At 35.6% G+C, this 23062-nt stretch overlaps 1 pseudogene; it reads left to right on the top strand.

Annotated features, from left to right (window-relative positions):
• Positions 1-377: 377 nt before the first annotated feature.
• LOC119507052 lies at positions 378-2543 on the top strand (annotated as a pseudogene).
• Positions 2544-23062: the final 20519 nt, after the last annotated feature.

The following is a 23062-nucleotide window of genomic DNA, read 5'->3' as shown; positions in this document are numbered from 1 at the left end:
TGTTTCTCCCTCCCTCTCTCTCTCTCATTGGATTATGGCCAATACTAATTCAGTTTGGCCTCATCTTAACTAACATCTTCAAAGATTCTATTTACAAATAAGTTCACATTCACAGATCTGGGGATTAGGACTTGAATGTCTTTTGAGAGAGGGGCACAATTCAATCCATAACAGTCCACTGTCTGGATCCCCAAAAGCCATATTCTGCCCACATGCAAAATATATTCACCCATTCCATCATCCCAAAAGCCTTAAGCCATTTCAGTAACAATTCTTTGTCCAAAGTCTCATCAAAATCAGTTACACTCTTGAGTCACTCCCTCGCAGCCTTTCTTGCCACTTGTAAGCTGGACACAGTCCCTGTCCACCATGATCTCTGGTACTTGCAGCTTGTTTCCTTCAAGATGCCTGAGAAAATGCACCATGGAGAGGAGGAGGTGGAGACTTTTGCCTTCCAGGCAGAGATTGCCCAACTTATGTCTCTCATCATCAATACCTTCTATTCCAACAAGGAAATTTTCCTTCAGGAGTTGATCTCTAATGCTTATGATGCTTTGGACAAGATTCACTATGAGAGTCTGGCAGACCCCTCCAAGTTGGACAGTGGTAAAGAGTTGAAAATTGACATCATTCCCAACCCCCAGGAATGCACACTGACTCTGGTTGATACAGGCATAGGCATGACCAAGGCTGATCTCATTAATAATTTGGGAACCATTGCAAGTCTGGTACCATAGCATTTATGGAGGCACTGCAGGCTGATGCAGACATCTCCATGACTGACAATTTGGTGTTGGCTTCTATTCTGCCTACTTGGTGGCAGAGAAAGTGGTTGTGATCACAAAGCACAATGATGAGCAGTATGCGTGGGAGTCTTCTGCTGGAGGTTCCTTCACTGTTCATGCTGACCATGGGGAGCCTATTGGCCAGGGTACCAAAGTGATCTTGCACCTCCTTAAAGAAGATAAAACAGAGTACTTGGAGGAGAGGTGGGTCAAAGAAGTGTTAAAGAAGTACTCACAGTTCACAGGCTACCCCACCACCCTGTATTTAGGGAACAAATGAGAGAAGGAAATCAGTGATGATGAGGCCAAGGAAGAGAAAGGTGAGAAAGAAAAAGAAAAAGGTGATGAAGAGAAGCCCAAGACTGAAGTTGTGGGCTGAGATGAGGAGGATGATCATGGTAAGGACAAAAAAAAGAAAACCAAGAAGATTAAGGAAAGTACATTGATCAAGAAGAACTGAATAAGACCAAGTCCATTTGAAACAGAAACCCTGATGGCATCACCCAGGAGGAATACGGAGAATTCTAAAAGAGACTTACCAATGATTGGGAAGACCACCTGGCAGTCAAGCATTTCTCTGTGGAAGGTCAGTTGGAATTTCAGACATTGCTCTTCATCCCCCACCGGGCTCCTTTTGACCTCTTTGAGAACCAGAAGGAAAAGAACAACATCAAACTTTATGTTCATCGTTGTTCATTGTGGACAGCTGTGAAGAATTGATAACAGAGTATCTCAACTTAATTCATGGTTTTGTCAACTCAGAGGACCTGTCCCTGAATGTCACATGAGAAATGCTGCAGCAGAGCAAAACTTTGAAAGCCATTTGCAAATGAGCTCTTCTCTGAGCTGGCAGAAGACAAGGAGAGCTACAAGAAATTTTACGAGGCATTCTCTAAAAACCTGAAGGTTGGAATCCATGAGGACTCCTCTAACCAGCGATGCCTTTCTGAGTTGCTGCACAATAATACCTCACAGTCTGGAGATAAGATGGTTTCTCTTTCAGAATGTGCCTCTTGCATGAAAGAGACCCAGAAGTACGTCTATTATATCACTGGTGAGAGCAAAGAGCAGGTGGCCAACTCTGCTTTTGTGGAGTGAGTGCAGAAACGGGGCTTTGAGGTGGTCTTTATGACTGAGCCTATTGAATACTGTGTGCAGCAGCTCAAGGAGTTTGATGGGAAGAACCTGGTCTCAGTTACCAAAGAGGGCTTGGAGCTACCCGATGATGAGGAGGAGAAGAAGAAAATGGAGGAGAGCAAGGCCAAGTTTGAGAATCTCTGCAAGCTCAAGAAGGAAATCTTGGATAAAAAGGTTGAGAAGATGACAGTCTCCAACAGGCTTGTCTTCACCCTGCTGCATTGTAATTAGCATATGTGGCTTGACAGCCAACATGGAGTGAATCATGAAAGCCCAGGCACTTTGGGACACTCTACAATGGATTATATGATGGCCAAAAAGCACCTGGAGATCAACCCTGACCACCCCATCATAGAGACACTGCAGCAGAAGGCTGAGGCAGACAAGAATGGCAAGTAGTCAAGGACCTGGTGGGTGCTGTTGTTTGAAACTACATTGCTCTCCTCTAGCTTCTCCTTTAAGGATCCTAGACCCACTCAAACTGCATGTATCACATGATCAAGCTAGGCTTAGGCATTGATGAAGATGAAGTGACGGCAGAGGAACCAAAAGCTGCTGTTCCTGATGAGATCCCCCCTTGAGGGTGATGAAGATGCATCTTGCATGGAAGAAGTAGATTAGGTGTTTGTACTGGCAAACCTTGTACCTAATATATAATGTTCCCCTGACTCCCACAGCAGCCCGAGTGGCCCTGTCTCACCAGCCCCCATTTACTGTTGTCTAGCATTTTTCTCCCCCTCTCCTGTCCTTGTGTCTAAGGTAGGATGTAAGAAGGGCCATGAGCCCCATCCCATCTGACAATGGTGTTGGATGTTGTGTATTATGTTTGTTTATTTTGTTCTGAAATTAAAGTGTGCAAATAAAGAAGATGCAGTTTTATACAAAAAAAAAATCAGTTGCAGGTGTAGTTCATCCTGGGGCAAAATTTTTCTCAGTATCTGGACTATTGAAACATAAAACAAAAAAACAAAAACAAAGCCAAACAAGTTTTTGCTTCCCATATACAATGATAGGGTTGGTATAGGACAGACAGTCCCATTCCAGAAAGGAGAAATTGGAAGGAAAATAGAGGTCAAGGGTCCCAGCAAGTCTGAAAACCAGCAGGGCAAATTCCATTACATTTCAAGACTTGAGAGCAATCTGTGGCTTGATGCTTCATATTCTAGGACCACTGCTGGAGGAGGAAGAGCAGACAGCAATTCCATACTCTCTGAACACTAGAATGGGCCCACCCTCCCCAAATTCTGGACAGTGGCCCCTCTCTCTTGGCCCAATGAACCAAGACTTTTACATTCATGGTTCTACCTTTGGGATCATTCTTACTTCATTATGTCCCATCTCTGTCCATCTCAATCAAGGCTGGCAGTATTTCTGCTGGTATAAAATTCTAAAAAAACTTCATCCCTCTTTGGTATAATTCATAAAGATCCAAGTCATCAGACAAAAGGTCTTTCACAGATCTTTTCTAGATAATTACATGTCTGTTCCTGACTTCCCCTCAGATGGTGGATTGGATCCATGTGTCATATGCCTGATCACTTTAGTAAATGATTGAACAGCCACACAGTCAGCCCTGTCACCAAAGCATGCTATCTGGATAAACTGAGAATTCCCTAAATGATCAGTTGCGGTTCCTTTGTGCTTAACAGTCCATTCATCAATTTATCTCTTTCCTCTTTCCTATAGGAGCAAGGGAAGCAAGGCCTTACATTCTGCACTTTGCTTGCAAATTCTTCATCCTCAGCTAAATATCCAAGTTCAGTGCTAATGAGTCCTATCTTCCTTAGAACACTAGGATATAATTCCCACTAATTTTCTGACACTTTATAGGGTTGCCTTTCCTCCAATTTCCAATAAGACAGTCATCATTTCTTTCTGAGGCCTTCCCAATAGCATATTTAATATACTTATTTCTACTAACAGTATCCTTAAGAAAATCTGGGCTGCAAACTTCAAGTGCCTCCAAAGCACTTCCAGCCCTACTCATTACCCAATTCCAAAGCCACGTCCACACTTTTAGTGTTTTTTATTGTTGTTGTTGTTTTTATTTATTTTTTTTTATAGATTAGCACCCCACTTCCTAGTACCAAAATCTGTATCAATCATCTGTATCTCTGTCTCTTTCTTTTTCCTTCTGAGAACACCAGTTATTAAGACTCACCATAATCTAATCTGGCCTCATTTTAACTAACAACATCTTCAAATATTCTATTTATAAATGTGTTCACATTCACAGTATCTGGGCTTAGGACTTAAACGTGTCTTTTTTAGGGGACACAACTCAATCCATAGCAACAGTGAACAAGGTAAACATAGTTTTCTCTCCTTATTGAATTTATATTTTGGGGGAGCTTGCATTGTAGGTAATAAAATGATGCCTTTGCTATTTTCATTATATTTTTAATCAAATTAAATAACTGTAGCAGAGTTGGGGTTTTTTTAATGATTAAATAAAGTGTGTGAACAGTCCCTGATATCTTTGTCCATCACCACAACTCCCCATGTCCTTAATGCAATCCTGTTTTCTCACATTGGCATCCCACTTCCTTTGTAAACTGTGTCTCCTTCTTTGCCATCTAAATTTACCTGGTTTGAATGTCTTTATTTTTTCTCAATACTCTTAAAATGAAAGTCTTAAAATTTGTAATAAAATAAATTCATATAATATTTATATATTAACTTTTTATTCCTTCTATAGGTAATTGAATTAATTTTACATATGCTTATACCTCTTCTTGGAATGCTGTTCCTTACATATCCACATGATCTTTCATCCTCACTTCTTTTATCCTCACTTCTTTCATCCTGAAAGAATATTGGAATATCTGCTCCAATATTACTAAATCAAAGGACGACTCAATCCAGATTTTATTTCCCTTCAGGCACCATCCCCTTTATTCTGTTTTCTTTAGTTGGTTCACTCCCTGAAAATATTTAATGTGTTTGCTTGTGATGCTCACCCTACTCTACCCTTAGACTAATGAGAGATGGATTTTGTCCATTTTATTTCCTGCTCTAACCTCAGTGCCTAGAATAGGCCTTTTACTTGTTAAGTGTTGAAAATATTTGTTGAGAGGATGATTAAATTTGTGAAAAATGTAAATTAATCTAAACGTATAACATGAAAATATGCGATTTTTAAATGGTAGAATTAGCTTCTTGGTGTGTGATATGACTTTTAGAATGAGATAAACCTCATAATAGAATTTAACCAATAAACAGGCATGGATCACAGTAACAAAATATAATGAATGAGGTCAACTTTAGTCTGATCATTCTAATTTGAAATATACCCTTATGAGAAATGTTTGAGAAACTAAAAAGAACAACCTAGATCCTTACCTTTTAAACTGATGCTACTATATAGTGGGATTCTTTTTTTTTCCAGTTTCAGAAACTTTTGTTTATTTAATTTGTAAGTCACAAGAACTAAAACATAAAGATCAGACTATTACTTCCTCTCTAATTTCAATGGTATAATTTTAATTTTAATAATGCTTATTGCTTAAGAGTTAGATGATCTGTTTTTGTCAGATTTTGCAAATCCAGTATCAAATCCATGTAGTGACGTTCATGTGTATAATATTAGTGAGGTTGAATAAATAGAGTGACTGCATCAAAATTAGGTCATGGTAAATAATAACAACAGCTTCTTACTTGCTTTTCAGTTATAATTTCTCCCTTATTCACTAGGATTTACTTCAGACAGTCTTCTGCTTCAGAGAATCAGATGTAGCAGGTACAACTCTCCTTCCCACTCCTCATTTCCCTAATCCCTATCCTTGGCTTTATTTTTTACTTATTTTTTAATGCAATTTTATTGAGATATATTCACAAACCAGATACTCATCCAAAGTGTACAATAAATGGTTCACAGTATCATCATATGGTTGTGCATTCATCACCACAATCAATATTTTATCATTTTCATTAAACAAAAAAAATTAAAATAAGAATAAAAATAAAAGTAAAAAAGAACACCCAAAACATCCCACACTCCTTACCCCCTGCTACTATTTGTTTATTCTGTCTTGTTTTCTTACTCATCTGTCCATACACAGAATGAAGGGAGTGCCAGTACCAAGGTATTCTCAATTACACAGTCGCACCTTAAGAGCTATATCATTATACAGTCATCTTCAAGAATCAAGGCTAATGGACCACAGTTCAATAGCCTCAGGCACCTCCCTCTAGCTACTGCAATACACCAAAAATACAAAGGGATATCTATATAATGCATAAGAATAACCCCCATAATGACCTCTTGACTCCATTTGAAACCTCTCAGCCACTGAAACTCTATTTTGTTCATTTCTCTTCCCTTTTTTGACCCCAAAGGCTTTCTCAATCCTACAATGCTAGGGCCAGGCTCATCCCCATGAGTCATGTCCCATGTTTCCAAGAAGATTTTCACCCCTGAGAGTCATGTCCCATGTAGGGGGGAGGGCAGTGAGTCTACCTGCAAAGTTAGCTTAGAGAGAGAGAGAGAGACCACATCTGAGCAACAAAAGAGGTTCTCTGAAGGTGACTCTTAGGCAAAATTATCTGTAGGCTTAGCTTCTCCCTTGCAGGAATACATTTCATAAGGGCAAGCCCCAAGATCAAGGGCTTTACCTATTAAATTTGTAGTCCCCAGTGCTTACGAGAATATAAAGAATTCACCAGGTGGGGAAGTTTAGTAGTTCCACATTTTTCTCCAGACTTTTAAGGGGGCTTTGCAAATACTTTTTTATTCTCAGCCCAAATTACTCTGGATTGAATCAGGGAATCACACTAACCTTTACAGACCAACAAGATTTCACTCCCTGTTCAAGGGTCCATGTAGTTATGGTGTTTGAATAAACTGACCATACAAGTTAAATTAGATAGTATGAAAGAAAATATAAATTTTGAACTAAATAAATATATCTTTATTTGGTCTAATATAGAAATTGAAGTTTTAAAACACTGTCAGTACCATCCTTTACCCTTTAGTCTGATTTGCCTTAGTCCTAACCTGATCAGCATCATTCATATCTTTAATTGAAGTCTGATATCTTTTTCAGCTTTATTAACAGTTTCATAGCTGCAAAACTCTAGCTCTGAGTCTCAGGTGCCACACAGATACCTAAAGTTCCAGGGAACAACCAGGTTGTATACAAAGAGCCCAGCATATCTGAATTTAGAAATAACTATAACAACTCAGGAATAGATGTAACTGCTGAACAAGCATACAATCTAGAAACCTTTACAATAAGCCTTTCCCTGATATCCTATGCTCTCATATTCAATTTTCAGAGGTTGCACATTATATTTAGTCCAAATTAGTGAGGATTTATAGTATTAGTCTTTTCGTTTCTGGCTTATTTCACTCAACATACTGTCCTCAAGTTTCATTCATCTAGTTGCATGCCTCACAACTTTATTCCTTCTTGCAGCCACTTGATATTCCATTTTATGCATACATACAATTCACCCTTCCGTTCATCAGTCAACGTACTCTTATACCACTTCCATCCATTGTCAATCGTAAATACTACCACCATAAATACCAGTGTGAAAATGTCCATTTGGGTCCCTGTATTCAGTTGTTCCACTATATACATAATAACAGTATTGCAGGATCATATGGCAACCCTATTCTTAGCCTCCTGTGGAACCACCACACTGCCCTTCAGATGGCAGATGGGCTGCACCATTCTATTTCCCCACCAAGAGTGACTAGGTACATTCCTCTCTCCACATTTTGTCCAGCACTTGTATCTTTCTGTTTATTATTTAAACAGTTTTATTCACACGCTATAGAATACATCCCAAGTAAACAATCAGTGTTTCCTGGTATAGTCACATGGTTATGCATTCACCACCGTAATCTGTGTGAAGATATTTCCATTTCCTCAGCAAAGAAAGAAGAGAGAAAAAAAATGAACATTAAAGAATAAAAAATAAAAATAAAGTAACATAGAGAAACAACAACACCACCACCAAGAATCACATACCCCTCCCTTATATCCCCCTCTTATTGACATTTAGCTTTTGTATATTGTCTTTGTTACATTTCATGGAATTATATTACAATGTTATTGTTAACTATAGACCCCAATTTGCATTGATTGTGTTTTTTCATACACCATCCCATTTTTAACATCTTGCAATGTACCTTCCCAGCTAACAGAAGTTTCCGGGATGCCACTGGCCTTCCTTCGTTGAAAGTATACTTGTGAGAAGCCTTCACTTGGACATTTTCATGGCATTCAGACTGAAACCTTGTAACCTTATAAAAGCCAATCCATTTCTGGTATTTTGCTTAATAGCAGCATTAGCAAAACAGAACAGTGTCTTTCATAGGAGAAGGGAATTTTTCAGTAATTATATCCTCCATTATTCTTTCTGCCCCTTTTCCCTTCTCTTCTCTTTCTGTCTGCATGTGCATTTCATGCATTTCATATTGTCATTCAATTCCCTGAAACCCTGATCATATTTTTCCATTCTTTTCCCTATCTGTATCCTGTGTGTAGGATTTCAGATGTTCTTTCCTCTAGTTCACTAATCCTTTCCTCTGCCTCTTCAAATTTAATGTTGTAAGCCCCAATTGTGTTTTTCATCTCTTCTATTGTGCCTGTCATTCCCATGTGTTCTGCAATTTATCTTTTCAAACTTTTTAGTTCTTCCTTATGTTCACCCAATGTCTTCTTTCTATCCTTCATCACTTTTGCCATATCTTCCCTGCACTCATTGATTTTATTTTTTTAAATTGATTTATCATGTTAGTTTGAACATCTTTAACTAGTTGTTTCAACTCCTGTATCTTGTTTGAAGTGTTAGTTTGTTCCTTTGACTGGGCTGTATCTTTGTTTTTCCTAGCTTGACTTGTAATTTTTTGTTGGTGTCTAGGCATCCGATTTCTTTTCTTAGTTTATTCTAGAGGTCATTTTCTCTCTTTCTCCTATGGTTTTCTGTTGGTTGGCTTTGTTCTCTATCTGTTCTTTGGCATTCAGTTCAACTTATTCTAGACTTCTAGCCTAGCTTCTGTTTAACTGATCAAAATTTTTCAGCTCTTGTTATTCTGGTACTTTCCCAGCCTGTATGGAACCTAATTTTTCTTTTTTGACAAGAGTTTACCCAGATATGATGGACCCCAAACAGATTTTCCCAGACCAGACAGGCCCAGGTATCAAAAGGAGGGTGTAATCAATATCAAGATTCTCTGAGGATGAGCCCTAGAAGTTTGTCATACTTTCTTGTGAGACCTCTAGATTCTGTGCTTTTCCTATCCTGCCCAGAATGCAGCACTTGTCAGCCACAGTTCCTCACCAGCATAAAGAGGTGTGGTGCCTTTAATTCTCAGTCAACTGTGTCCAAGCCAGGGGCATGGTTTAGACCAAGGGTGAGTCAGAAGTCAAGCTTAAGCTCTTTGTCCCTCCCTGCCCCACCCCAGCCCCAGCTTCTGGGGTCTTAATTCTCTGAAGTAGTGCTGCCATTTGAGCTGGGCTCCACCCCCACTTTTCATGGGGAAGAAAAGCCCTTTAAGGGTTTATCTCTTTCACTTGGCTCCTGACTTATCTCTCAGAACTATGTTAACTCCACCCTTACCTGGGTCATCACTGACAATTGAAAATGCCTGAGGCTGTCTCTAATGATCTACTTAGAATGGTCTAAGAGAAAAGAGAAGAAAAAAAAATTCCCTTTTCAGAGCCAGTCCCCAGACCCTCAGTTTCACCAGTCAATAGCTGTAGTTGGTACCCAGGTCTAATTGTCCCTTTTCTTGGGGTACAGACCTTTTCCAGGTTCAGCCTACTCCAAAAGCCTCTGTTTTATTTATTTATTTAATTAATTAATTTATTTATTTATATTCTGTCACCCCCACCTCCTCTCTGCCAAGAGAGAACTCAGGGTTCCTTTCCTGCTTGCTCCAGGTTTATCTGTGTTGTAGCTTGTATTCAGTATTCAAATTTGTTAATTAAAATTGTGATTGGAGCCTGGTTGAGCTTCCTTCCCTTGCTTCCATTAGAGACTGCTTCTTTTTCCCACAGGGGAGTATTCCAGCTCCCTGCCATGCCAGAAGGGTAGGGGTGACAGCTTCGCAGTTTGGGGGCTTTACTTACAGTTCTATGCTGTGGTCTCAGCCCTTTCACCCATTCCAGTCTGATGTACAATGTGTGTCCTGTCACGGATTACTAGTTGTTCCTGGCTGTTTACTGACTGCTCTAGAAGACTAACTAAATTCCACACCTCCCTTACTGCCATTTTGTCCTGCCTCCTAACCTTGGCTTTAAGCCACTATGGGCATTAGAATTTGGGGAAGACAAAGAATGAGAGAGAAATAAGAATTTCTCTCTTGGTAGTTTTGTGAGTGGATTTTGTGGACTCTGGACACAGCAGGTGGTTAAAGCTGACTCTTTCTCTCATAGATGCTTTTTTTTTTTTTGGTGAGAGGTGGGGGGCAGGTTGGATTCTATGGAGATTCTTATTGCTCTGGACTTCTCACAAACAGTTTCCTTGACTTAGGAATTTGCAACTCTATTCTGGCTGGTTGTACCTTTCCACTTCCTCTCTGAATCTAGAATCAATCTCCAGCTTCTTTTTTTATGTTCCCTTCTCTATCCACAGGATCCCATTAATCAGGACCAAGTTAACCTCATACCAGTTCTTTCACTTGGATGGCCCTTTCTCTAGGTCTTAGGGAATATACTGTATCCTTTACCATGACAGATATTAGGAGTACAGTCCAACTCCAACACAGCAGTAAGTCTTCCAATTCCTCCACCAAAACAATTGTTCATCTGTCTTTCACCCTCTTGATTTCTTTGGTGGGAATTAAACTCTTTTCCAGTTACCCTGGCTACCTTGATTGCATATAATCTCTCCAAGTATCCATGTTAAAAGTTTTCCCCTCAATATGCATTGGACTCATAGCAAAGAATCATAGAAATATTTGGTCTTTTCAAAATCCTTTCCTCTTTCCATATTGTAACCTATTTTTATAACTTTTATCACACTAAGCAGTCTAAAAGTCATGGAACTAGTTCACTGATAATTACTTTGTGAATTCTGAATTTTGGTGAATCATTGCTCTTTATTTTGCAGCATTCATTAATAATGTGCTGCCTTCATGGACATTTTATTTTAAAAATTATTTTATAGTTTGTTTTTGGTTATCTTTTGATATTGATTACTTGTTCAGTGGTTGGGTTTTAGTCTTAAATATAAGCAGGCATATATATGGAGGTTCATGTTTTGAAATTCAACAAATACTTATTTGGTACCTAGGCTGTCCTTAGCTATTTAATATTTTAAATAGAAATTTAAAAGAAGGAATTATGTAAGTTATAATCATAATTCTATTATGAATGATAGTATTTTTGTTAAATCAACATATGTAATATATGATAATAATATACCTTATTTTAATCAAATTGCGCCTACTCTGATCCTTTATCTATTTTGTATGCTATCAAACACTTTTCATATTTAGAAAATATTCAAGGTAAAAGCTATTTGATGCAGATAGGAAAAAATGTTCAAGCACTCACATAATTATTTTCCTCTTGAAAATGCAATTTTCATTTTATACCCTAGAGTGTTGGTTGTTATGCTTTCTTTATCAAACATTTTCTTCCATTTATTTAGTTCACAACATAGCAACAGTAATAATTAGCATTTTAGATATATTATACTTTTATGCAAGCCTCCTTGCTATTGTATTCTTTATAACAGATGCAGTTATCGTCCATAAAGCTTGGTGAAATGCTATTTAACCCTAAGAATTAGGTTATCTGAAGCTGCCCACTATTGTCTCTCCCTTTAAAATTATGTTAATTACTCCCAGTTTCAACTCTTGATCTTATATTTCACAAAGTACCCCTGTCACAGCTGAATGACTATCAAGAACTTTTAACTTTCTTCTCACATCCCCATTGACAATACCTTCAGTTACAACCTCAGGATATTTTAATGGATTTTTGTGAATATTCTAATTGGATTCTTTATCCCTGTGAGCCATGTATTTTCTCAATGCCCACTGCCTCTTAGGAAAAATCAAAGTCTGGATAATACTGGTTTCTCAAGTGAAATCCAAATGCCATAGTTCATTACTTAATACTGTTCCCAAGTCTCACCTTCCTCTTCACTCTCCTCTGAAATTATTTCTAACCCAAACAAGTCAAAACTACAAAAATCATACATGTAACACATAATATATGCATCATTCCATCTTGCTGTTTTACTCGCCATAACACCCCAAGAAATGTCTTCCACATTCTTCTTTATTTCTTATAATAGCATCATTCAAATTCTGTCTCTTTCCCTGACCACCCAAACTATCAGTAAATACTCTTAAATATTAAATTCCTGTAGTTTTTTTATTATTGCTACTGTTTATCATTTAACACAGTCATTGTTATTGTATATAATATTAAATGTCTCAAGATAATTTACAAGTCGCATGTTGTGATACAATATTTCGTATCCTCTTAGCTTACCACATTACCTGTGATAAGCAATGAGGGAATGGAGTGGGGAATGGATAGATGTGGGTAGTTCATTGTGACAAGTGTTTTAAAATAATGGTGTGAAGGGGAGATAAAAAAGATATAAATTTCATTGAATAAATGTTGATTTTAACTAGATATATTTTCAGAAAATGAATTTAACCAAACTGTAAGTCCCAAAAAAGAATTAATTATAAAAATCTGGCATAGCAAAAAACATCATTCTTAAGTACGTTTTAAACTCATTTATTCCTATTACATCCTCAGGAAAGCTTTTCTGGAGTCCCATTGACTGCAGTGATTTCCCCACAATGGACTCCTACCTTCCTGTGTACAGACCTCTCATGAAACATATCGCTCTACCTTAAAAAGTACTTGTGTAGTAGACCATGGGCTCCTCAGGAAAGAAATCTGACATTTTTGTATAATGGGTCTATAGTACCTAACACAGTGCTGGCAGAGCACGTGGTATATAAATATTTGTTAAATGAATAAATAAACCATAAATTACCCCAGAGTGTGTAAACTAAAATTTTAATGTCAACATTATACAAAGTATAATGTATACCTATCCCTAAGGAGTAAAACACATCATCAGAACCTAAACTTTCTAGTTTTTCTTCATATTATACAAGTTTACATGCTTTCTCTACATTATATCATGTTATACAATCATTGTTAATGAATGAATAATTTCATTAAATATTTTAAGAATCATATGCATTGATTTGAAACCACATAATCTAATGATTTTGCCTTTGTGTTTGCTAATATAAAACATGTTTATATTTGAATCATTAAAGCTAAATCTAACTGCTGTAAGTTTTCTTTCAAATGAATTTCTAACAATGTTTTTGATTATTTGGCATTCTTGGACATTTAAGTCAAACCAGACTATTTCTACTACTGTTCCATGAACATCTCTGTATTTGGTGTAAGAGTCCTGTCACCTTGTATTTTGTTTCTCTAGGATATTTCATCAATAGAAAATATAAACATTTCATCGTCCTTGGAATATATTGATTACAAAAAGATTAAATTTATTCTATTATCAGTAATGAAATAATGCTTAAATATTTTAATCAAAATTTAGTATGTGAAGCTTGGTTAGTATTTTTGTTATTTAATATATATTTTAAAACACTTCTCCAAACAATTATATTCAGAATTGGTGGTTTGAGGGTAAAAGTAAGTCTCATTCCTCTTTTTAATCTTTTGTTACTGACAAACAGGAGGTCAACAAATAGTTATTGAGATAATATGAACTGAATTAACCAGTTCATGTCATTTTTGAAAGCAAATTGAAAAGACTGCAGTGCAGCTTTGGAACCATATGATTTTGGCCTCTTTGGTGTCTCACACACAGTGTTCGTATTGTTCTTAGCATGAAAATATTTGCAGTCAATATTGTTGGCAGTTTTCTCCTAGCAATGGATAGAGGTAATACATTATCGATGGCCAAACTGAAATGGTCACCAATTTGTGGAAATATATGATCAAGTGGAAGCTTTGAAATAATGTTCTCTGAAGAGAACAAAAAAATTTTCTTCTTTTATTTTCTATCAGCAACTTGGTTTATTCTAGGCTGCTATCTCTGAAAGTGAGTACCAACAAGTCTTGAGCCGAGAGCATGCCCTCTGGTGGGCACGAACTTTGCTTTAGAGAAATACCATATTTGTTGTCAAGTTATCAAGGACCCTGAGTACAATCTATCAGTTGTGCAGAATAAATAAGACTAATTTGCTGAGACATGAGTTTAAATATTGTATTCTGTAAACTATGGGACTCTGAGCCAAATGAATATTATTAAGCAAGAAAATCAATTGGACAAACTAGTAAGTTATGTCAAACAAGTATCAAACCAGTATATGTTCTGAAATATAAATATCTTCAATAGAACTGTTAGAATTTCAGAATTTCCTTCTTTCCAAAGAATCTCAGAATTTCCTTCTTTCCAAAGGATGATTTTCTTACATAATATGGATTACTAGTTTTTAATTGAGGAATTGGAAAATTACTTTTTGTTGTGATTTTTGATCATACATTTCAAGTTCAGTGTAAAACAACACTTGGTCCTTCTTTGAGTGTTACTGAACTAAGCAACATTTTCTTCTGTACATCATTCGGGGTTTTTTTTTGTTTTTTTGTTTTTTTTCCTTTGGATAAAAAGCAAGCTCATAGGTAAATGAGAGCACTAGTTGGCAAGGAGTATACGGAAAAAAGATAGTGGTGATGGCTTGGGAGATGACCCCTTGAAGAAAATTTTCTTCTTCCAGCTGTTCCTGTCTAGAGATTTAATGTACTTCAACTACTGCAATAAGAAATTATATCTGCATATTAAGTATCAAAAAATCAGTGTAACACTAGGTCAGATTCATAGAAATACCTGCTGTTCAGATAGACCCTTCATTACCAGGAATTTCTCAGATTAAAGTTCTGCCTTCTGCTGGAGAAATGGGTAAAAGAATCTTTTCCGAAATTCATTTTTGGAAATAGTGAATTTAAATTCTACTATGTGTTAAAACCATTTTTTTTTTTTTTTTATGGCATTCATGCTTCTCTAGTCTGGAATACACTTGGTGCCTCCACTTGATGAGGAATCAGTATCTCAAACCTTAGAGTCATAGAACTGTTACTTTTTTAATGATGGCCCTAGCAAGTCTCTTCTTTAAAAACAACCCCTCCTAAAGCCACTTCTATTCCTTGGATTCCAAGGAATATTTCCAAAGCACTTGGAGAATGCGGTGGTGAAGGTAGAAAGTAGAGTTATATACTGAAGGTTGAAATATGGATCTGAAATTGCTACTTGGTGAAGTCATTACATTTAAGTTATAACCACCCATCCTCCTCTTTTAGAAATAATTTTGTCAAGTACACATATCGTCTATTTACTGAATGAATACAATGTAAAAATAGTGAAATATTTGTAAATCAAACCTGGATTTTTCTATTATTCCTGAATAACTCACTGCTTCTGGGTGGTCTTATATTTGAAACAATTTGCCTAATATTAATAATTTACATTTTTCAAAGATAACTTGGCCTGATTTGTGTCTGCATGATGGTCATTCATTGGATGAAAATGACTGCTCTAAATTCCGCTGGGTTTGGAGGCATTCTTAAGTCATTTAAACTTCTATAAACTTCCTTAGTAAAATAATATATAGGTGAAAAGAATTAATTATGTGGGTACAATATTGAGCTCATTAATTGCTTATTTTTTCTCAAACTTAATTTTAGTATTCTTAGAAAAATTTAAAGACAATCTGCTAGATAGAAAGTAGCAGTGCTTTCAACCAGATTTTAAAGGTGTAAGGATGTGCATTTGAGATTCAAAATATGTATATGGGTATTTAATTTATTCTGGAGAGTAAAACTTCAGCAGCAAATAATTACGGCTGCAATTGGATAATTGTGTGGCAATTGGGCAATTCCTGTTGCAATTGGACACTTTCCACTTATCTCTGAGTTGTAACTAACCAATTTTAGGTATAATTATTTGTACCTGTGCTTTTAGGCTCCTAAATTATTCTTCCTCATGCTTCAAAAACATGTTGTTGTGTATATTATTTCTTGTTTGGACTACCACTGATTTTTCTGAAAGAGAGTTCCATTAATGTTTGTTAGTTCAGTCTGGAAATGGAATCTCTCAGCAGACTAAAGCTGTTAGTATATACATGAAATTGCTTTAAAAGCATTGATTAAATTGAAAAATTAACTTCATCAAACAACAAGCCAGTTCAGTCAAAACAATTTCTTGACAGAATTGACTTCTTGACCAATTATTTGACTGAATTGATAGTTTGTTTTATTTAATTTTCCTGTCAATTTAGTGAAAATTCTCTGCAAGTCTGAGTAAATTACTGCCAAAATCATGCTTGTAGGTAAGTAAAATAAATTATAGACATATAGTACAACATTATGCTATATAAAATACATAAGTGATATAGCTGTTAAATATGGTGAAATATCCAAACTTTAGCTTTTTGACCTATCACATATTCTATCGTAAAAGGTCTGTAGCTGCTTACTTGATTTTCTGTGCCAAATGCCTTCTTTAGCTATTTGATTTTATTAATATGTATAGGACATAAGATAGGTTTTCTAGAAGTATTACATCTTACTTACCCAAGTATTCCAAGTGTCTCACATAGGTCTTTGTTCATAGTAGATACTTAATAAATGGTTGTCAGTGGTCACTCTATAAAATGGGGACAAAGAATGCTACCTTATTTGTCCCCCACTTAAACATGGTTTATGTTTTTATCTAAAACTATGTTTTCTAAAAGTAAGACAGATATACAAATGATTATAGCAAGGTACCAAATAATACCAGACGTAACAGACATAATAAAGTGTTCACCAATATTAAGAGCTTACAATACTATTGAGGGGTGAATTATATATCACAGTAGGCAACTTTTAAGATGATCTCCCAACTCTCCAAACCCTGGTATTCACATCTTTGTGTAATTTCCTACCATTGATCATCAGCTGGGTTCAGTGACTTGCTTCTAATGAACAGAATATATCAGAAGGGCTGGAATGTCATTTTGAGAAAGGTTATAAAAATATTCAGGCTTCTCCATTTTGAAACCAGAACTCCAGAGTAGACACCAGCCATGTGCCTTCCCAGCTAACAGAGGTTTTCTGGACACCATTGGCCATTCTCCAGTGAAGTTACCCGATTACTGATGTGTTACCTTGGACACTTTATGGCCTTAAGACTGTAACTGTGTAACCAAATAAACCATCTTTTATAAAAGCCAAAAAAAAAAAAAAAATATTCAGGCTTCTGTTTTGTGTGCCCTCCCTCACTTTCTTATTCTGAAGGAATCCAGCTGCAATTCTGTGAGCTGTGCTATAGAGGGGCCCACATGGTAAGGAACTGAGGCATGTCTTGGTTCAACAGCCAGTGAGTATCTGAGGCTCTTTGTCCAAAAGACCAAAAGGAATAGGATCCTTTCAAAAACCGTGTTTGTGAGATCTTAAGGGAAACCTTCCCCAATGGAAACTTCCCATAAGTGAAGTCTGGCATACACATTAACTAAAGAGAACATCTCTATGGAGGCAATGTGGAGAATAGATAGTAACAAGATGCATTAGAAACAAGAAACCTGTTATTGTTGCAGTACAGGCATGAGATGATAGTGGTTGGCCTAGGCTGGTGGGAGAGGAATGGGTATATTTGTGATATAAATTTATATTAGAGGTATAGCTATTTGATCATGATTAAGAATTGGACAGGTGGATGTGGACAAAAGGGAGAGACCATGAATGACTCCTAATTTTCTGGCTTGAGCTAAGAGTAGATAATGACTTTTCATTGAGAAGAAGACTGAGGAAAGAGGTCAGTAAATAATGCCTGCATGGCATGGGTGTTGAAGGATTAGAAAGTTTTGTAAAAGTGGGAGAAGTTATTTTCAAGATTCAGTGAATATAAATGAGGACACCTTTCTTGCTGACTTGAGACACTGGAGATATCAATTGTGTAATCATATAATTTAATGTACAAACCAGGACATGATTGAGTCAAACAAGTACAAACCAGGACTAATCTATGGAAATTAAGATGCATGATCACCCATTGTATCAGGAAGACAAAAACAGCTTTCCATCTGAAAAAAAAATTGTCTTGAAAATGCTATTATCTGTTCTCTGCCATATATTAGAACAAAGCAAAAAGGGATTGATAGGGACATAAATGATATAGTTGAGTTAGCACAACATTGCAGAAGGCATAGTGAAGGGAAATAGAAAAGAGTTTCTTGAAGCAATATGATGATCAACAAGTGAAATTGTGCTATGAAAGAAAAATAAGATGGAATAGAATAAATCTCAACAAGTATGTGTCAGTAATACTATGGAATTTTACACACCATTTCTAAATAATTGAAATACACATTTCTTAGTTATTTTGTATATCTATTAACATATCACTTCTCTTCCCAACTTTTCATCTTTCAACAATTTCTTTCTATTTTTCAAAATTAACTATTGGTTTAAGTAAAGCATACATTCAGTCGATTTCTTTCTGCTACAGGTGGAAAATGTTGCACTTGACTCTAATACTAATAGCAATATTATTTTCATTTGGTTTATTTTTCTCGTACAGAGATGAAATATGTTGAAATTTTATAGGGCCTAGCAAAAACATAAATTGCTTCAAATCTTTGTTCTCACCCAAATATGCTACTCTCTCTCCTGAAATATTTTTTATTTTGTTGTTACGCATTTATTTGGGGTAGAGACCTTTTCTGGCAGGGCTTTCACATGTGGTGATTAGTTCCCCCATGATATAATGCAGTACATAATGTGCTTTTTTGACCCAAATTTAAGTTTCTTATACACACAGTAGGTACTTGGAAAACATTTGTGGATTTGTTTGTTCCCTTTGGATTTAATAGCATATTTCCCTATTCTATTACTCCAATTCTGCCATTTACTTTTCTTTATCAGGATCTGGCTATCAAAATTGTAAAATAAACCATGATTGGTTTTGTCTGAGTTACTTCAATTTAAGCTCTTTATCTACTTACAATTATGGCTTTTGGCATAGTAACTGCCCCCAAAGATGCTCATGTACTCATTACCAAAACATGTGTATATGTTACTTTATATGACAAAAAGACATTGCAGTTGCAATTAAGGATCTTGAAATAGCAATATTAACGTATTATCCTGGTGGGCCCAATGTAATCACAAGGGTTCTTATAAAGAAAAGAGGAAGACAGGAGGGTCAGCCAAGGAGACGCGACAACAGAAGCAAAAGTGAAGTAATGCAGAGTCATGAGATAAGGAATGAGGACGGCCTCAAGAAACTGGGGAATAGCAAACAAAAAAACAAACAAAAAAAGAAAAGTAAATGAATTGTCCCCTAGGAAGCATTCACTGGTCCCACGCAATTGTGAAATTCTTCCTCCAGAAGTAATTCATCCCTGCAAACCCATTTTAGATTCCTGACATCCAAAACTATAAGATGATAAGTTTGTGTGTTTTAAGCCAAAGCTTTTCTGATAATTTGTTACAGAAGCAATAGGAAACTACTGTAGAAGACTATTAACTGTGAGAACTTCTGGATGCTTATAGAGGGCCACTGAAACCAGGACATGGACACTGGGGTAAGATTGCATGGGAGTATGTTCAGGATCTGCCACCTACTAGTTGGCTGGCCTTTGGCATGTTGGTTAATCTCTCTTTGGCCTAATTTTCTTTATCTGTAATGTGGAGATAAATATTTTAAAATAAATCACCAAACAGAACAAATCTGATAAGGATGTTTAATGTTTAAATGAGTTAATGAATCTCAAAATATTTAGAGTGGGGCCTGGTACATAGTAAGCAATTAATAAGGCTAGCTATTAGGACTAATGAAAACACAAAACAGTCCAAATATCAATACATTGTGAAGCTCATCTATGGAATTCATAATAAGAAAAAGAAACATAAAATTAGACTCAGACAGATTGTTGTTTCTGCTCTCTGTCATTGTATCTTTCCTATCTATGGAAGTCACTTGAGTATTAAATCAATATGGAAATAAAGACAATTTTTTTTTTCACTACTGAAAGGTTGAACAAAATTTAATACTCTTCCTTCATAGACATTAGAGAATTTTCTTTTGGCAGTATTTCACAATGTAAAATAAATATTGGTAGCAGAGCAAGAGTTGTAGTTCTAAAGGAAATTCATATATCAATTTTAAGAAATGTTCCTATGAAAAACTTTTCAAAAAGAACTATAAAAACTTGAATGCCTTATCCATTATTTAGTATTAACAAATAAGCAAATAAAGTAGGTTGTCAATGAATCCAAGCTTTTCAGATGGTCCATTTAAGTTAAGGAAGAATCTGAATTCATAAGGAATACTTAAGATCTGATTATAGCCTGTTATGGCTCAAGATCTAGGGATGAATTAGATGTCAAAGGAATATTTGCTAGCAAGGTGACTCCTGCCACTCTCCTCCTAACACTAATATTAAAGCAAAATTTAAAAGGAAGTAGAAAAGGAAGTGGAGGAGGAGGTGGACAAGGAGGAGGAAGATGAGGAGGAAAAGGAGGAAGAAGAAACACAAGAAGCAGAAGCAGAAGCAGAACGAAAACAAGAACAAGAACAAGAACAAGAAAGTATTCAGTATTCATTTCACCTCTTGGATTCTACGTTTGAGACTCGCTCTGGATATCGGTTACTTATAAATTGGACATCTCATGTTCTAATCTCTCTGAATGTTTCATTTATTTTTAAGTGTAAAAGTGGGTTTTCTAACTGTTTGACATTAGATTTGTCTAAATTAAACAAATATGGCTGAAAAGCATCTGATGTTTGTCTACATAGAAACACCCAAGATCCTATCTCATTATTTTGATAGAGAACCAGTGAACACTGGCATTTGTACTGACATTGACTGAAAATTAGTAAAACCAGGGACTACCCAGTGTGAACTGGACTGTAAAAGCAAAATGGTTCAATAGTGGACCAACCATTTATTGAAAGATGACATGGGAAAAAAAGTGGTTGGTTGCACAAATGCCATATTTTCTCTTATTACCTCTTTTGACAAATGAATGCAATGAAACATAATAAACATACAGAAAATATTTCCAAATTATTTATTTTATATAATGAAAATATGTTGCTTTGTTTCTCTATAATTCTAGAACAAAAAAAATACTTCATTAGGCAGTTTTTTAGAGTGCTCAAAAGCTGTTGGATACATTTTAAATTACAATTTTTCTAAAATATAAACTTATATGGTGTTAAGTCATTTATTATGACACAATTTTCTACTGCATTTTCATAAGCTTCTAAATCTTAGAATGTAAACACTTGACATTTAATGAAGATGTGTTATTCTGTCCCTGTAAGAATATAAGAATAATAATATATTTCATGTTGATGTACACCTTAAAGACACAGCTTTTGCTGACAGGGATAAGGTCACCTGTCATAAAATTGTACTTGCTGTCTGAAAATTGATATGAAACCAGTGAAAAAATGAAATCATTTAAAACTTTAGATGTGTGATATGGTTATTGACCTTTTCTTCTATTGGGCAATACTCTTCAAGTTACTTCCTATTTTCTCAAAGTGTATATATATGGTTTTCAAGTGCAGTCTCTGTCATTAATATTGCTATATTGTTTCTTTATGTTCTTGTTATAAATGCATTTCAGTTTTCAGTTCTAATATTTGAGATATTAAGTAAAACTTCATTAAAGCAGAGAAACTTTAATCTGAAAAATAAATGTACCTTCAATTATGGGCAAAAGATAAATTTAGAGGGTTTATTTTCTGTAATGCAGAGCAAACTATCTGTAGTATATTTAAACTTGTAAGAATATGTGTAAAAAGGCAGCCCAAAAAACAATATGCACATCTTAATAATAATTTTTCAATAATATTTTCAGCAATGACAATACTTTTCCAAATAAATTGTTACACTTATTTATTCAAATTTATATCAACAAATAGCAAAATAACACCTAGGATACAAAATATTAGAAAAATAATGACTATAAAATTTCTGAATTCTGGTATATGTTATTTTTCTTCACTTTTATTATTCACCCCACATTTTCTGTAATAAACAAGTATTATATTTAAATTTTAAAATTATAAAAAACAATTTTTGAACTAGTCCATTTTAAACTTTTAAAGTATTGTGGTTGACATTTAATGTTGTTTCAGGGCTTATGACCTAAATTGTCTTCACTTTTTCTATATTACCTTGAGATTCTGTATGGGCCAAGGGAAAGATAATTGAATTGGGAATTAGGCATCCCTAAATGGTGTTTCAACTCTGCTATATTTTGTGTGCCTTTAGAGATCTCTACCCAATTCTAAATGCTTCTACAGTTGTTTTTTATAGCCATTTCTTTTATGAAGTAGATAATATGCATTTATTGTGACAACTTTTGAAAATATATAGAAAGGTGACATAGAAAAAAATCAGCCATGATCTCACTATAGAAAGTGCTGGTTATAATCCCTTGAGTTTCTTTTCCTAATATTAATGTATTCTTTAAAAATAAATTGGAGTCATGATAGCAGGGATTTTTTTATTTTGTTTCCAGACACATTCCCAGTACCTAGAACCGTATCTGTCTGATAAGAGGTGCTCAGTAAGATTTGTTGAATTAATGAAACGAAATTCTGAATATTTCTTATTTCCCTCAAATTATTTCTGAAGGATTTCTCCAGATCTTTAAATATCCTTCAAGAACATTATTTTAAAGGAAACAGTCTCCTCTCCACTCCTTCAACTCTACCTGCCAACAATAACCATTAAAACAATTTAGTGAGTTTCTCAATCATTATGGTTTCAGGGGAAAATATAAGAAAACCCCATTTAAGCTGTCTAAAACAATAGAATCAAGTTATTTGTTCACACATGTGAAAAGTCAAGTGCCGTGTCAGGCTTAGAACATGGTTTTATTAGGGCTCTAGCTGTGCTGTGTGATTCTCCAATATCCACCCTTTGTATTATGTCAACTTCATCCTCAACCTGACCCATCATGAAAGCAAAACACAGCAACGATTATGAGGCTTCACCACACAACCCCTTCCAGAACAAGAGAGAACACTGAGTCATTAAAAACAACTTCAAATTTCCTTTTGAGAAGGGAAACATACTACCTTCACATAGTTTAACCATCAGGGTTTAGAAAGGA

The sequence above is a fragment of the Choloepus didactylus genome, chromosome 12 (assembly GCF_015220235.1).
Source record: "Choloepus didactylus isolate mChoDid1 chromosome 12, mChoDid1.pri, whole genome shotgun sequence".
In the NCBI taxonomy this organism is placed as follows: Eukaryota; Metazoa; Chordata; class Mammalia; order Pilosa; family Megalonychidae; genus Choloepus; species Choloepus didactylus.
Note: the sequence above shows the minus strand (reverse complement) of the source record. Positions and strands in the feature narration are given on the sequence as shown.